We start from the raw sequence: 15,000 nt of genomic DNA, 5'->3' as shown, positions 1-15,000 counted from the left end.
GTCCCCTAAAGTGGTATTTATAACCACATAGGGGTATGCCCTTCTAAGCTCTGACCACTGGTATTGGCCATGAGCGAGCGGCCAGGCGTCATGCCTTCCTCCTTTTGCTGCCGCATGCGGCGGTCTTCAGAAAGACCGTCCTCTCCGCATCTCACACTAGGTGATTTAATCAATTCCATCGTTCTCCACGCTCCGTTATCCCAACAAACTCCTCTTTAGGTTACTCCAAAACCTCCAAATCCTTCTTCCTCGGCTTTGACCTTCATGACATGGGGGTGGGACCTCAGGCCCTCTTTGTCCGGGACGTAGAACGCCGGAACACACCAAATATGGCCAGCGACCCTTGCAGCGCTCGCACACTCATCAGTTTCGTGTCCGCTTTGGTGACACCCAGCCCATGGAGGTCGGCCCTTGACGATGTTGACCACACCCCTCTGTACGACACTGTACAGGAGGTGACGATGGGTGTTCCACTCCTATCAGCTTTGGCATAGGCTACAACCTCATCGTTCCTCGCATAATAATTCTGTTTCCTTCTATGGGCTGTTTCCAGTGGGGTGCTCGTGCCCACAACCTGTACATCGACAATGGCCGTACGGTCACCTTTCCGGATCACAATGTCCGGAAAGCGGGTCCCTTCCTTCGTATTTATACAGGGTTCCCGTTCGACCGACCACTTGTCCACCTTAAACTTCTTGCACAGGTAGTCGACAATACCATTGTGTCGCTTGATCCTTTCACCGTGAGTGCGCTCACACTGCTGCAGGACGTGCCCCAGCGTCTCATTTTGGCGACATCCTGCCCTACAGGAAATGTCTTGGTTCCGACCCCTAGAGGTCCTGGCCAGCGTCGGAATCGCATTGATCCGCAGCTTCGCACAGTCGACGAAATCCCTGCCACTCAAAAGGCGGGTGCCATCCGAGACCCATTGCTGAGATTCGGGCACCTCTTTGCACGTTCTCATGTGCGCTCCATCCACTGAATTGTGAAGGAGTTCTGCCCAGTGGTCCTTCACGTCCTTTGCTGTTGTTAGGACCCTTCCATTCACTGTAAGCAGATTCATTGCCTTCTGTTCTTCTAGTTTGAGGGCTGGACATTTCACTGCGTCTCCACATGCAGGAACATCACTCATCCTAAGCATGGCCATTCTTTGTATCTTGAGCCTTGGCAGCATATGCCGCAAGGCAGGGATCCCAAGCCCACCACTCTCCACCGGTGCATGAAAATAGCCCACCGGGGTGTCATGAGGTAGCCGTAACCACCCGCGGATTCTTAGCCGCACACAGGTGTCGAGGCGACGCAGTAACTTCGCTGTTACATGTGAAAACGTCCCTCTGTGGTAAAACCTCGGTAGCAGGTAGTGCTTTAACAACACGAGACGCTGCTGAGGTTTGAGCGGCGCAGTAGAAAGTCGCTCAAGGAGTGGAATCAGCTCCCCCGTCAACGGCACCTTCCGTCCCCTTGTGTTGAAGAGTACACCCAGGTACTTCCATGATGCGACGCAATCAAGTGTTGGGATGTCTGATCCTGCTATCTGAAATGGTTGTTGCTCGACCTTGGTCTTTTTCTGCCTTTTTGAAGGCACCAGAGACAGCGTAGAAGATTTCTTTGGGTTGAAGCTGAGGCCTCTTGCTTTGAAGTAGGCCTCTGACTGATTCAGCAGCTCCTGCAGACCTCCCCTTGTCCATGCAACTAGTGTCAGATCATCCGCAAAAGCCATCGCATTAATCATGGTTTCTTCCAGCCTGAATCCAATAATGGCCGGTAGCTCCCCAAGGAGTCCATCAACAACAAGGTTGAAGAGAAGCGGCGACAACGGGTCTCCCTGTTTGACTCCTCTGGCCGCTCTGATCTCTTCGCTGAGATCGCCCGACTGTACCAGTGTTTTACTCTGCTGGTACAGTACCTCCAGGTAGTGGAGGAATTTCTTCGGCAGACCCGCCGAGGACGCGGCAGCTAGTACCGCGTCCACCGAAACTGAATCGAAAGCTTTGCGCAAGTCCATCTGCGCCATGTGAAGTGTACTGAGTGTACGCCGACTCTCCGAGAGCAGGGCCTGCAGAATTGCGACATTCTCGCCGCACCCATCTGCGGGGACAAAGGCCCGCTGCCTCACATCAAGATCGACGCAACCCTGCAACCTCTTGGCAAGGATCTTGTGCAGCAATCTCAACAGATTCGGGGCAACTGCTATTGGTCGGAAGTCCTCAGGCTTAGTCGCCTCGGGTACCTTCGGTATGAAAGTAGTCCGAGAGACGGCCAGGATCCGCGGAACCTCTCCAATAACCAGGATTAGGTTCGTTAGCAGTGCCAGGTGAGAGAACGGAACGCTCCTCAGTTCTCTCGCAGTCATCCCATCCGGACCAGTAGCCGTAGAACACGGCGGGAGATGTTTTCGTATGTCATCCCTGGTGACCGGTTTCCATAGGTCGTCATGTATTTCCGTGGGCGGATTGACGTCCAACGGGGGCACAGGAGGCGTCTCAGTCATCGTGCGTTTCCAAAAATCAATGAAGTTTTGATGGTCGGTGACTTTATTCACTTGCGTACCATCGAGGATTTCCTGCGCACAACGGTGCCGGCTTTTCTGGTATAGAGCTTGAACTCTTGCATACTCAGACCGCCTCTGCTTCCGTTTTCCTCGTTTGGGTCTTTGTGGGGCCCTGTTTTTCCTTGTTATAGGCGCCTCCTTCCCTTCGCGCACGAAGTACACCCTAAGGTATTCTTCGAGATCCTCTTTAACTTCTTCACCTGCACATGCTCTCATGGCAATTGACTTGAGTACCTCACCCCCGTAGACATCAAGCGCTAGATCCGCCGCCAATTCCATTATAACAACCTGGAAATCCTGGTCCGGAACGGTACCGTGATGCTCTATCCCAGAGCTGTGTTGGGCCGAAGCCCCCGTCAATTCCTCAGTTTCCTGCTCTATCCCAGAGCACGGGTTGGCAGAAGCCTGCTCTATAACCCCAGAGCTCCGGGGACTCCCTCTTTTGGAGAGAGTCGGTCCTTGTTGAGGCGCATCAAGATCAGCACCATCGTCCTCCCGATCAGCCACAGCGGCCAAGGGACCTCCTGCAATGGTCCCGTTTGATTCTTGATCAGTCCTAGGAGAACTAAGGCCCCTCTTCCTTCTGGGCCTCAAAATCTTTCCTGATGCAACTGTTGGAACACAGTCGGGCGGACCTCCCTTCTGGGCCATCTGGTTCTTGGGCCTTAGGGTCCTACCCGTTGCGACTCCTTGGTCGCAGTCAGGTTGATCTTCCACTAGGCCTTCAGGGCATTGACTCTCCTCCTCCTGTATGGCTTGCAGGGAACATCGTCCTGCCTTCCTTCTCGACCTCAGGGTCATTCCTGTTACGACTAATGCATGATCGCAGTCAGGTTGCCCTTCCTCCTGGCCTTGAGGGCATAGCCATTCATCCTGTTCAGGATGGTCATCAGAGGAGGGTTGCCGAACCTCCGTTACCACGGTGGATGCTCTTAATTCCAACCGCTTGCTGGCCTCCTGAACCATCTGCCTGTGCTCAGGATTTCGACGGCGTGACTTGATAGCGTCGAGGGTTCTTTCTGGGAAGGCGGCCTGTAGATTCTCATTCAGGCCCTTTACCTTCTCGCCTCGACTCTTGCGTGCCACCCACTCGAGCTCTAGGCTCGCCTCCTGGGCAGCTAGCCTCAACTTCTCCTCATCGTACCACCTAGCCTTTTTCCTGCTAGTGACGATTGAGTTGTTATATGCTTCAGGGTGCGCGTGCCGGACATGTTGGCCGGGCCCCTGCTTCGTCTTGAAGGTTTTGAAACAACCTTCTACTTCGCACTGGAAGTTTACGGGGATTGTTGGAATCCCGGAGCCGGAAGCCAATGGCTCGACCGTGCTCGGAGGACTTGCTCCGCGGCATTGTCCAGTCAGACCCCCCGCCACAGCGGTAGCAGGGTTGACACAGCTAGTGTTTTCGCTTTCACCAACTGGCGATCCATTACGATCGATTCGGTTCATGACTTAGCCGGTTCCAGGCCGACACGTTTCCAGCGGGCGCCGCGAGGAGGCGCACGAACCGTGAGGGATCGGAGTGTTTTCCGTGATTCTGGAAAATTTTCCTGCCTGGATTTTAGAATCACGCACCGACCCCCCAGCAACTATGAGTCCGAGCAAAACTCAGCCAATCACACAAGATACTCCCATCCCGAGAGTCATAGTTACTCCCGCCGTTTACCCGCGCTTTGATGAATCTCTTCACGCTGACATTCAGAGCACTGGGCAGAAATCACATTGCGTCAACACCGACCAGCGGCCATCGCAATGCTTTGTTTTAATTAGACAGTCGGATTCCCCCGGTCCGTGCCAGTTCTGAGTTGACTGTTTTTTGCCGGCCGAAGCATAGCACTTTGGGCACGAAGCCCTCGGACGCCGCGCAGCTGAGGCTTTCCACAGGAAGGTCCCGACGCTGGTCCGGGCTTGGCCGCGCCGCTTGAACGGCGAGCCCCGCCCAGTCCCGGTGCAGTGCCGTTCCTGCTTCAGGTCCCCAGCCCGACCGGCTCAGTCCTCAGAGCCAATCCTTATCCCAAGGTTACGGATCCGTTTTGCCGACTTCCCTTACCTACATTGGTCCATCGACTAGAGGCTGTTCACCTTGGAGACCTGCTGCGGATGTGGGTACGGTCCGGCACGAAAATCACACTCCCTCACTCGGATTTTCAAGGGCCGACGCGAGCGCACCGGACAGCGCAAGAACCGCACTGCTCTACGGAGCCACCATCCCTATCTCGGGGCGAACCCATTCCAGGGACTCGATCTCCTTACAGAGAAAAGAAAACTCTTCCCGGGGCTCGCATCGGCGTCTCCTAGCTGGTTTGCGTTACCGCACTGGGCCCCGAAGGACCAATCTCCGTGTCCGGGTTCGGGATTATTAACCCGATTCCCTTTCGGTCACTGCGGGGCTCTCTCCACTGCAAAAAAGTGCTCCCGCTTCGGAAAGAACTTCTCCTTTCCCTTAGGACCGACTGACCCATGTTCAACTGCTGTTCACATGGAACCCTTCTCCACTTCAGTCCTCAAGGTTCTCACTTGAGTATTTGCTACTACCACCAAGATCTGCACCAGCGGCGGCTCCAGGCGGGCTTACGCCCGACACCTTCAACGCTCACCGCAGCGGCCCTCCTACTCGCTGCAGCTTAGCACCCCCTTGTTTGCGTGCATCTGCCGGCAGCGGCCGGGGATAGGCTTGACACTAGAGCGCCATCCATTTTCGGGGCTAGTTGCTTCGGCAGGTGAGTTGTTACACACTCCTTAGCGGGTTCCGACTTCCATGGCCACCGTCCTGCTGTCTTAAGCAACCAACACCCTTCATGGGATCTCATGAGCGTCCCGCATCGGGCGCCTTACCCCGGCGTTTGGTTCATCCCACAGCGCCAGTTCTGCTTACCAAAAGTGGCCCACTTGGCACTCTCATCGCTTCCGGAGGCCTCAGACCAGAAGGTCTCCGACACACCCATTGAAAGTTTGAGAATAGGTTGAGGTCGTTTCGACCCCAATGCCTCTAATCATTCGCTTTACCAGGTGTGACTGGTCTCGGCAACAAGCGCCAGCTATCCTGAGGGAAACTTCGGAGGGAACCAGCTACTAGATGGTTCGATGAGTCTTTCGCCCCTATACCTGGGTCGGACGATCGATTTGCACGTCAGAAGCGCTTCGGACCTCCACCAGAGTTTCCTCTGGCCTCGTCCTGCCCGGGCATAGTTCACCATCTTTCGGGTGCCAACGTGTGCGCTCTAGCGCCGCCCCCACGACGTGAGCGTGTGGGGCGGGCCGTTGCTGCTCCCTTCATCGGACCCCTGGGCGGCCCGGGATCGCAACTCGGCACGGCACGAGGCCGCGCCTTCACGTTTCATTGCGCCTCTGGGTTTTGAGGGACCCATTGACTCGCGCACATGTTAGACTCCTTGGTCCGTGTTTCAAGACGGGTCGGGAGGGTTACCGACCTACTCGCCGCCAACCATGACGACCCTCCGCGGAAAGAACCCGCCTCGCCGGTTCCGAGCCCCAAACACCGAACGTCAGGCGAATACCTGGCGTAAGGCAGGCGACCCGTTGACCCAGCCGGGTTTCCCGCTCCGCATTCCGGAGGGCATCGTTTCGGGCCTCCCCGAAGGGAGTAGCCCATGAGGCCTGGGCAGGGTGACGTACTCGATTACCGGCCAGGTATAACTCCCACGACAGCCAAACAAGGGCCGTCGCCGGTCCCCTCCAGCGGCCGGACTCAAAGTCGTTCTTGAAAGGGTTACCCGTGCCCGTCGCGGCGTCCTACCGACGGTGGAAAATGCGTTCCGGAGTGCGCGGCACCGCGCGGGCAGCCGGAACGGGCCCCCACAAGGAGAGCCCGTAAACCAAGACGCTGACACCGCTTTACGTCACAGCGAAACTGAATCCCACCGCCCTCGAGCTTCGAGGGCCCACCCGTTTTACTCTAAGCGGTTTCACGTACTCTTGAACTCTCTCTTCAAAGTTCTTTTCAACTTTCCCTCACGGTACTTGTGAACTATCGGTCTCTAGGACGTATTTAGCCTTAGATGGAGTTTACCACCCAATTAGGGCTGCACTCTCAAGCAACCCGACTCACGGGAGGTTCCATCCCGAGAGAGCAGTGGCGGAGACGGGCCTGGCACCCACTCTGGGTCAAGCCCCTGTCAGGGGGACTTGCACCACCGCAAAACTCTCGGGAACGTTACCTCCCATACACCACATTTCCCGATCGCCGGCAAGGACGAGGGATTCGGTGCTGGGCTAGGTCCCGTTTCGCTCGCCGCTACTAAGGGAATCCCTGTTGGTTTCTTTTCCTCCGCTTAGTGATATGCTTAAATTCAGCGGGTTGTCTCGCCTGATGTGAGGTCGACAATTTATTTTGTGCGCTTTCCAACAAAAACTTCGCCTCCTTACCACATGTCAAAAACACAAAAGGATGGCGAACTAACAGTTGTTGTACACACGCTTTGCATCGCTTTCGATTCGACAAAAAGAAAGCGCGCAATCCAACGGCATTCCCCTACTGGATGGCTCCAGTATTCATCGGGGACGCGAAGGTCTTAGACTGACGGAAGGCTACGACGCAAAAAACTTTCCTCCCAGAAGCGTTTTTCTTTTTTTTGTGCAAATCAACGCCACGAGATTTACATTTGCCGACGCCGCGTTTCAACGCGCCAACGCCAACTCCGTCCCACGGTTTTTCCACTCGAACAACATCCACGCCAAAGAAAACAGAATCGATCGAAAAGAAACCGTTTCAAATCTCCGTTTCTAACGCACCGACGTCACAGCGCCGTTCAACGTGCGAAAGATTTTTTTGGTACGGGATTTTCCACAAACGGTATCCATCGAGTTTCGTTTTCCCATGCAGTGTTCGATAAAAACTCGTAGGAGGAGGAGGACTGGTTAAGCGCACGCGTGCAATCGCACCACTCGTGCATTTGCTCAAAGAAAACGCAACGCAAGAAAGCATAAAACTGCGTGCTGCCCACGATCCGACACAGTCAAAACGAGGTAGAAAACAAATTCTCTTCTCTTGATATATGATCCGACCCTCACACAGACGAAGCCACGGGAAGGCCCGAGGCCGCAATGTGCGTTCAAAGAGTAAGTGCTCAGTGTGTCCTGCAATTCACACCAAGTCTCGCAGCTGGCTGCGTTCTTCATCGACCCGAGAACCGAGTGATCCACCGCTTAGAGTCGTGTTTTTGGATTTTTCAATCAGTACGACAAAACACAAGTTGTTGTTTTTTTTTCGCGCCCGGCACATCCCATGCCATCTCGAAAGCGCAAAAAAAAGCTTCTTCTCAAACGCCTCTTCATTAATCAAAACAAAAGGGCGATCCTCGAGAAGAGACAAAAAGGGGGCGATGCGCCTTTTGAAACCCGCGGATTGTCCCGGTGCACTTGAAATCTCCTCTCAATCGAGGCAGCAGAGGGCTCCCGCTGGGCGCATCATCGAAAGGAACGGAGGCCACCCAAAGAAAAAGGCACATCCGAACCACAGTTGTTTTTTTTTTGTGCCGTCCCGACGGCATCCAAGCTTGGTCGGGATCGGCGCCAGATAAATTCGCACATCGAGTCCATTCCCCGTACAAGAGGAAGAAGACAAAACGATGCCAAATAACATCCGGTAATGATCCTTCCGCAGGTTCACCTACGGAAACCTTGTTACGACTTTTACTTCCTCTAAATGATCAAGTTTGGTCATCTTTCCAACACACCGGCGCAACCGAAAGGCCGCTCCGGGTATCGGTCCGAAGACCTCACTAAATCATTCAATCGGTAGTAGCGACGGGCGGTGTGTACAAAGGGCAGGGACGTAATCAACGCGAGCTTATGACTCGCGCTTACTGGGAATTCCTCGTTCAAAAGGAACAATTGCAAGCCCCTATCCCAATCACGAAGGAGGTTCCACGGGTTACCCAGTCTTTACAGACAGGGATAAAAACACGCTGCTTCCTTCAGTGTAGCGCGCGTGCGGCCCCGGACATGTAAGGGCATCACAGACCTGTTATTGCTCTGTTTCGTGCGGCTAGGAGCCGCTTGTCCCTCTAAGAAGGGTGCAAGGTGCAGAGAACCACGCACCTATTTAATAGGCTAGAGTCTCGTTCGTTATCGGAATTAACCAGACAAATCGCTCCACCAACTAAGAACGGCCATGCACCACCATCCACCGAATCAAGAAAGAGCTCTCAATCTGTCAATCCTCCCAGTGTCCGGGCCGGGTAAGTTTTCCCGTGTTGAGTCAAATTAAGCCGCAGGCTCCACTCCTGGTGGTGCCCTTCCGTCAATTCCTTTAAGTTTCAGCTTTGCAACCATACTTCCCCCGGAACCCAAATACTTTGGTTTCCCGGAAGCTGCCCGCCGAGTCATTTGAGTAACTCAGGCGGATCGCTGGTTGGCATCGTTTATGATTAGAACTAGGGCGGTATCTGATCGCCTTCGAACCTCTAACTTTCGTTCTTGATCAATGAAAACATTCTTGGCAAATGCTTTCGCAGTAGTTCGTCTTGCGACGGTCCAAGAATTTCACCTCTAGCGCCGCAATACGAATGCCCCCGTCTGTCCCTCTTAATCATTATCCTGTATTCCAAAAACCAACAGAACAGAAACAGGATCTTGTTCTATTATTCCATGCACTGTTATTCAGGCGAATCGCCTGCGTTGAGCACTCTAATTTTTTCAAAGTAAACGCGCCGGCCAAAGCAAGGCACCTGATGAAGGGAACCAAGCCACGACAGGCATGATGTTCAGCACGGGCCGTAACGTGGTGTCCACGCACTTCCCGCCTGTAACTGAGATCCAACTACGAGCTTTTTAACCGCAGCAACTTTAGTATACGCTATTGGAGCTGGAATTACCGCGGCTGCTGGCACCAGACTTGCCCTCCAATGGATCCTCGTTAAAGGATTTAGAGTGTACTCATTTCAATTACGGGGCCTCAAAAGAGTCCCGTATTGTTATTTTTCGTCACTACCTCCCCGTGCCGGGAGTGGGTAATTTGCGCGCCTGCTGCCTTCCTTGGATGTGGTAGCCGTTTCTCAGGCTCCCTCTCCGGAATCGAACCCTGATTCTCCGTTACCCGTAACAACCATGGTAGGCGCATAACCTACCATCGACAGTTGATAAGGCAGACACTTGAAAGAAACGTCGCCGGCTCGTGGCCGTGCGATCAGCACAAAGTTATCCAGAGTCACCACACAAAACGGACCGAAGCCCGATTGATCTTGGTCTAATAAAAGCACCCGTCGCCCCGAGGGGCTTCGGGCTCACTGCATGTATTAGCTCTAGAATTGCCACAGTTATCCAAGTAGGAAGAAACGATCTAAGGAACCATAACTGATTTAATGAGCCATTCGCGGTTTCGCCTTGTTTCGGCATGTACTTAGACATGCATGGCTTAATCTTTGAGACAAGCATATGACTACTGGCAGGATCAACCAGGTAATGTTTTCGTGGTGGGTCGCCCAAAACCCTACCAACGCGCGGACGCGGGGCCACCGTCAGGCGCCCCTTACGAACCGCAAACACACACAACGCTTAGGAATTACTTCCAAATCCAAGAAGAAATGAAGCACGTTCGAGCGCGCAGCCGGAATATCCCCGACCGAGGTCGGTACCGACGCGGCAAGAAGCGCATAAATTTCTTTCTCGTCGTAGCAACAGAAAGTCGTACGCCAAAAAAATCATTGACGACGCCTTCGCAGCGTTGCCGAGCTTTCAGGTCCCGTGAGGACGCGAGGACGCACCCCGGCCTTCGGTCAGAACGCACTCGTCATTTCACACCGTTCGGTTAGCGCGGACGCTCCGAAACACCCTCCTCTCGCATTCGTTTTCAAGACACAGGTGCACCCGAGAACCGACCCCAACGGCAGACGCCAGAGATCGCAGGTACCTTGCTGTAACGACCATGCGGCGGAGGCAGCGGCCGAGACGGCGACGAAAGGCGTCGGCGACGTCGTCAGACGCCGCTCGCACCAATCGAACGCTCGACAGACCCCACCTCCACGTAATAGCACCGATAAGTATAAAGAAGATCCTTCAAGAGCATTCTGTACATAGTTTGTGGTTATCAGTTTCGGTGACTGACTGACTGACTTACTGACTTACTGTCTCTCACTATTCAGTATCATTTATTTGTCCTTCTTTCTTTCTTATTTTTTCCCCTCTCTCTCTCCTTATATATATATATGTATGTATGTATGTTTGTGTATATATATATATATATAAATGTTCTTTTTTTCCTCTGTGCCTCTATATATACATACATACGTACATACATCCTACCCCTATAAAAAAAAATTATTTCTCGCTTTTTATTAAAAACGTGCTGACCCCTGCTTGACTCTGATTACTTCTTTTCGACTTTCAGTTCATGTTAACATGGTCAACAGAAAGTTTATCGACTTTGTTATTACAAAGTAAACCAATATTTACACGGGGCGTTTCATGCGTTTTGAATTGTGTCAGAGCCGAACAATGAGCGCTATAGTAAGTGAGATTGTCACTGCTTTTAATCCGAATGCTCGCGGTATCGCGCGTGTTTACGGCAGGCTTCATAATAGGCAATTTTCTTTCTTTACACTACTCTTCTTTGCTCACTTCATTGTTTCTACCATTGGTTTCGTTTGGAAGGCCCCGCCACTTAGTTTCCGACAAAGTCCTCTCAAGGAACGAAGTGAGAAGCACGGGATTAACAAAAGAAAAAGATGCGTGTTTTCTAGCGGTTACCCGTGTCGCTTTGCGACACGGGCTTTCTGGCGCTTTCAACTGGGCGAGAGCCGAACAATTTACCCTACTGCACTTGCGACGGGCAGCGCTTTCAAACGGAATACTGGAAATCTCGCTTACTTTTCTGGCAAGTTTGATAGGAGACAAATATTATTCTTTTCACGCGAATTGTTCGCTCTATTTCTAATCTCTCTCTTCTGTGTCCTTGGCATGGAACGCCCGCTTCGTCTCCCACAAAGTACTTCCGAGGAATCAAGTGCAAAACACGCGACTTTAAAATGTGCGTGTTTTCTAGCGGTTACCCGTGTCGCGAGGCGACACGGGCTTTCTGGCGCTTTCAACTGGGCGAGAGCCGAACACTGTACACTACTGCACTTGCGACGGGCAGCGCTTTCAAACGGAATACTGGAAATCTCGCTTACTTTTGTGGCAAGTTTGATAGGAGACAAATATTATTCTTTTCACGCGAATTGTTCGCTCTATTTCTAATCTCTCTCTTCCGTGTCCTTGGCATGGAACGCCCGCTTCGTCTCCCACAAAGTACTTCCGAGGAATCAAGTGCAAAACACGCGACTTTAAAATGTGCGTGTTTTCTAGCGGTTACCCGTGTCGCGAGGCGACACGGGCTTTCTGGCGCTTTCAACTGGGCGAGAGCCGAACACTGTACACTACTGCACTTGCGACGGGCAGCGCTTTCAAACGGAATACTGGAAATCTCGCTTACTTTTGTGGCAAGTTTGATAGGAGACAAATATTATTCTTTTCACGCGAATAGTTCGCTCGATTTCTAATCTCTCTCTTCCGTGTCCTTGGCATGGAACGCCCGCTTCGTCTCCCACAAAGTACTTCCGAGGAATCAAGTGCAAAACACGCGACTTTAAAATGTGCGTGTTTTCTAGCGGTTACCCGTGTCGCGAGGCGACACGGGCTTTCTGGCGCTTTCAACTGGGCGAGAGCCGAACACTGTACACTACTGCACTTGCGACGGGCAGCGCTTTTTAACGGAATACTGGAAATCTCGCTTACTTTTGTGGCAAGTTCGATAGGAGACAAATATTATTCTTTTCACGCGAATTGTTCGCTCTATTTCTAATCTCTCTCTTCCGTGTCCTTGGCATGGAACGCCCGCTTCGTCTCCCACAAAGTACTTCCGAGGAATCAAGTGCAAATCACGCGACTTTAAAATGTGCGTGTTTTCTAGCGGTTACCCGTGTCGCGAGGCGACACGGGCTTTCTGGCGCTTTCAACTGGGCGAGAGCCGAACACTGTACACTACTGCACTTGCCATGGACAACGCTTTCAAACGGAATACTGGAGATGTCGCGTGCTTTACTGCCAAGCTCAATAAGAGACGAATTTCTTTCTTTTCACGGGAATTATTTCCTCTATTTCTAATCTCGCTCTTTCGTTTCATTGGGAAGGAACGCGCGCTTAGTTAGCCGCAAAGCAGTCTGAATTAATCACGTCCAAAGTACAGAATTTTACAATATATAGTGTTTTTTCCGGTTGACCGCGTCAGAAAGCGTACCTTTCCGACGAGGTCTGTGTCGCTTTGACGTGAGCGGGAGCAACGCGATTTGGGCTAGTACACGCGAGATTGGCAGCGCTTCCAATTCCAGTACTGTAGATATTGCGTGCATTTTTTACACGCTTGAGGATGTGGGATTTTCTTTCTTGTGACGTGACCCGTTTGTCAAATTGTGTCTCGCTTTTTGGTATCGTTTAAGAAGCCCGTCCGCTTACAATCCTAAAAAAGAAAAAAAAAAGAAATTAGTAAAGAAAGACGCCCATACTTTTTTGTTGCTCTTTCTTTTATTATCTGCGCAGGATTTTATTTTGTGTAAGTTTTGTTTACCGTCCCGACTACGTAGGCGTTCGTACATGCCCGTCCTCGCGCCTCGAATTGTGTGCGAGCGAAATCAATCTCCCCAAGCTAGCTTCAGAAATTGCTCGAAAATCGAACGTGAGGAAAGCCAGAGATACGTGGTTTTCACAGGTCGTGCAAGATTAATCTATAAAGTGCGATATTGGTATATATATATATATATATATATATACATACATACATACACATACATGATTTCTGCGACAAATAGGAAGACAAAAAGACCATGTTCAAGCATAATATAGGAACATTGACACTTTGCACACACAAGGGAGGTCAAATGGCAGGTTTTTCTTCCTTGTGCAGGAAACTTTATTGCAATGTCAGAAGGGAAGTTCCACTCTAGAATTGTGCGCTCAATAAAGGAGGAAAGGAAATGCACTTGAAAACCTTCACAGTTCAAGTAAGAAAACATTTCGAAACGACAGTTTGTTTTCTTGCAGGGAGGAGAAGAGGGGAGAGAGGGAGGGAGGGAGGGAGGGAGGGAGGGAAGGAAGGAAGGAAGGGGGGGTGCCATGCACGGTGAAGACCAGAGTGTCGAACCGAAAACCGAAGCGAACGAAAAACCGGAACCGAGGAGTTAGTTTCATCCGAACCGAAACTGACCCGCCAACTTGGAACTGTACGGAAGAAAATATAACTGTCTATTAGTCTGACGATGAATAGAAGTACAAGGGTGTACGGCAGGGATAGCTGAAAAAAAAAGGCTCTATGGACTTGGAGCGGCAGCCCAAAGTCGATGACGACGAAAAGAAAGCACACAGTTTCGGAAAACAGGCGGTAAGAAAGCGACAAATTAAGTAGCCGTCATGTCGAGTTGATTGCTTAGCTCTATTTAAGATGAAGGAAAAAAAAAGTAGCACAATTGATGCTTACTTGCTAAATTGAATCAACCATTATCTTGTAAAGAAAAAAAACCTCAAATGCCAATCACCTGTATTTTAGGCGACCCAACAGACTGATAACTTTTAAATTCAGGCTAAAATATAACACACAAAAAAAAAAAAACAAGGAAAGACAGATATGTATGTAGCTTGTCATTTACTGCTCCATCAAATTTAAATAAAGCAATTTATTTCTCGGCGCCTGAAAATAAGCGAACCCTACATATGAATGGAAAGATACCCGTTTGCACTCTTGAAATAGTGCCTATTACGAAAAGAAGCACCAGGTAAATATAATATCACTTTAGCTTCTTCTTTTTCTTTTTAATACGGTACGCTGTTGGTTCATCTTAGTAAAATATATAAAATAGCGCAAAAAAGACGAGGACAAGGAGTATACAGGACAGGCACTCACTTTCAACTAGTTTTATCCAGGAAAAGTAAACATACATATATAGCTTTTATTCACGATAAGTGCCGAGGGCAGCCGAGAAGGCGGCAATAGCCCCGGATGGTTTGATCGTGCTGGGAGACACCAGCATCCCAGCTCAAATATCTTCTACCATTAAGAATATGTGCTGCTTTGCCTGTCGTGTGTATATACATGTTCACTTTTCCTGAATGAAACTAGTTCAACATCAGCGCCTGTCCTGTATACCTCTTGTTCTTCTATTTGTTGTGCTATTTTAATGTCCTACATTACTTTTGTGCTCCCGCAAATCGAAACAAACCAATAAAAATTTCGGTTCGACACTCTGGTGGAAACTAAAAGCTTAGAAAGAAAGAGGAAAAAAAGAAAAAGGAAAACATTTCTACAATAATGATAAGCAGGAGGAGGAGGAGGAGGAGGAGTACAAGAAGGCTAATAATGTGGAAAAAAAAGACACGACCCAAATAAATCAATACAAAGGATGGTATAAGTCCTGCATACTTACCACATGTAAAATTAAGTAAAAAAAAATTAGAAAAAAAAATGT

At 50.7% G+C, this 15,000-nt stretch overlaps 2 non-coding genes across 2 annotated transcripts; both read right to left on the bottom strand.

The window, feature by feature from the left end:
* Positions 1–7,569: 7,569 nt before the first annotated feature.
* Positions 7,570–7,722, bottom strand: LOC120847151. The gene has a single exon (XR_005717228.1). It is a non-coding gene; the product is annotated as a 5.8S ribosomal RNA (ribosomal RNA).
* A 432-nt stretch (positions 7,723–8,154) lies between these two features.
* Positions 8,155–9,970, bottom strand: LOC120847185. The gene has a single exon (XR_005717260.1). It is a non-coding gene; the product is annotated as a small subunit ribosomal RNA (ribosomal RNA).
* Positions 9,971–15,000: the final 5,030 nt, after the last annotated feature.

Source organism: Ixodes scapularis, unplaced genomic scaffold (genome assembly GCF_016920785.2).
Source record: "Ixodes scapularis isolate PalLabHiFi unplaced genomic scaffold, ASM1692078v2 ptg001158l_1___fragment_3__unscaffolded, whole genome shotgun sequence".
NCBI classification, from domain to species: Eukaryota; Metazoa; Arthropoda; class Arachnida; order Ixodida; family Ixodidae; genus Ixodes; species Ixodes scapularis.
This window is presented reverse-complemented; position numbering and strand designations above follow the sequence as displayed.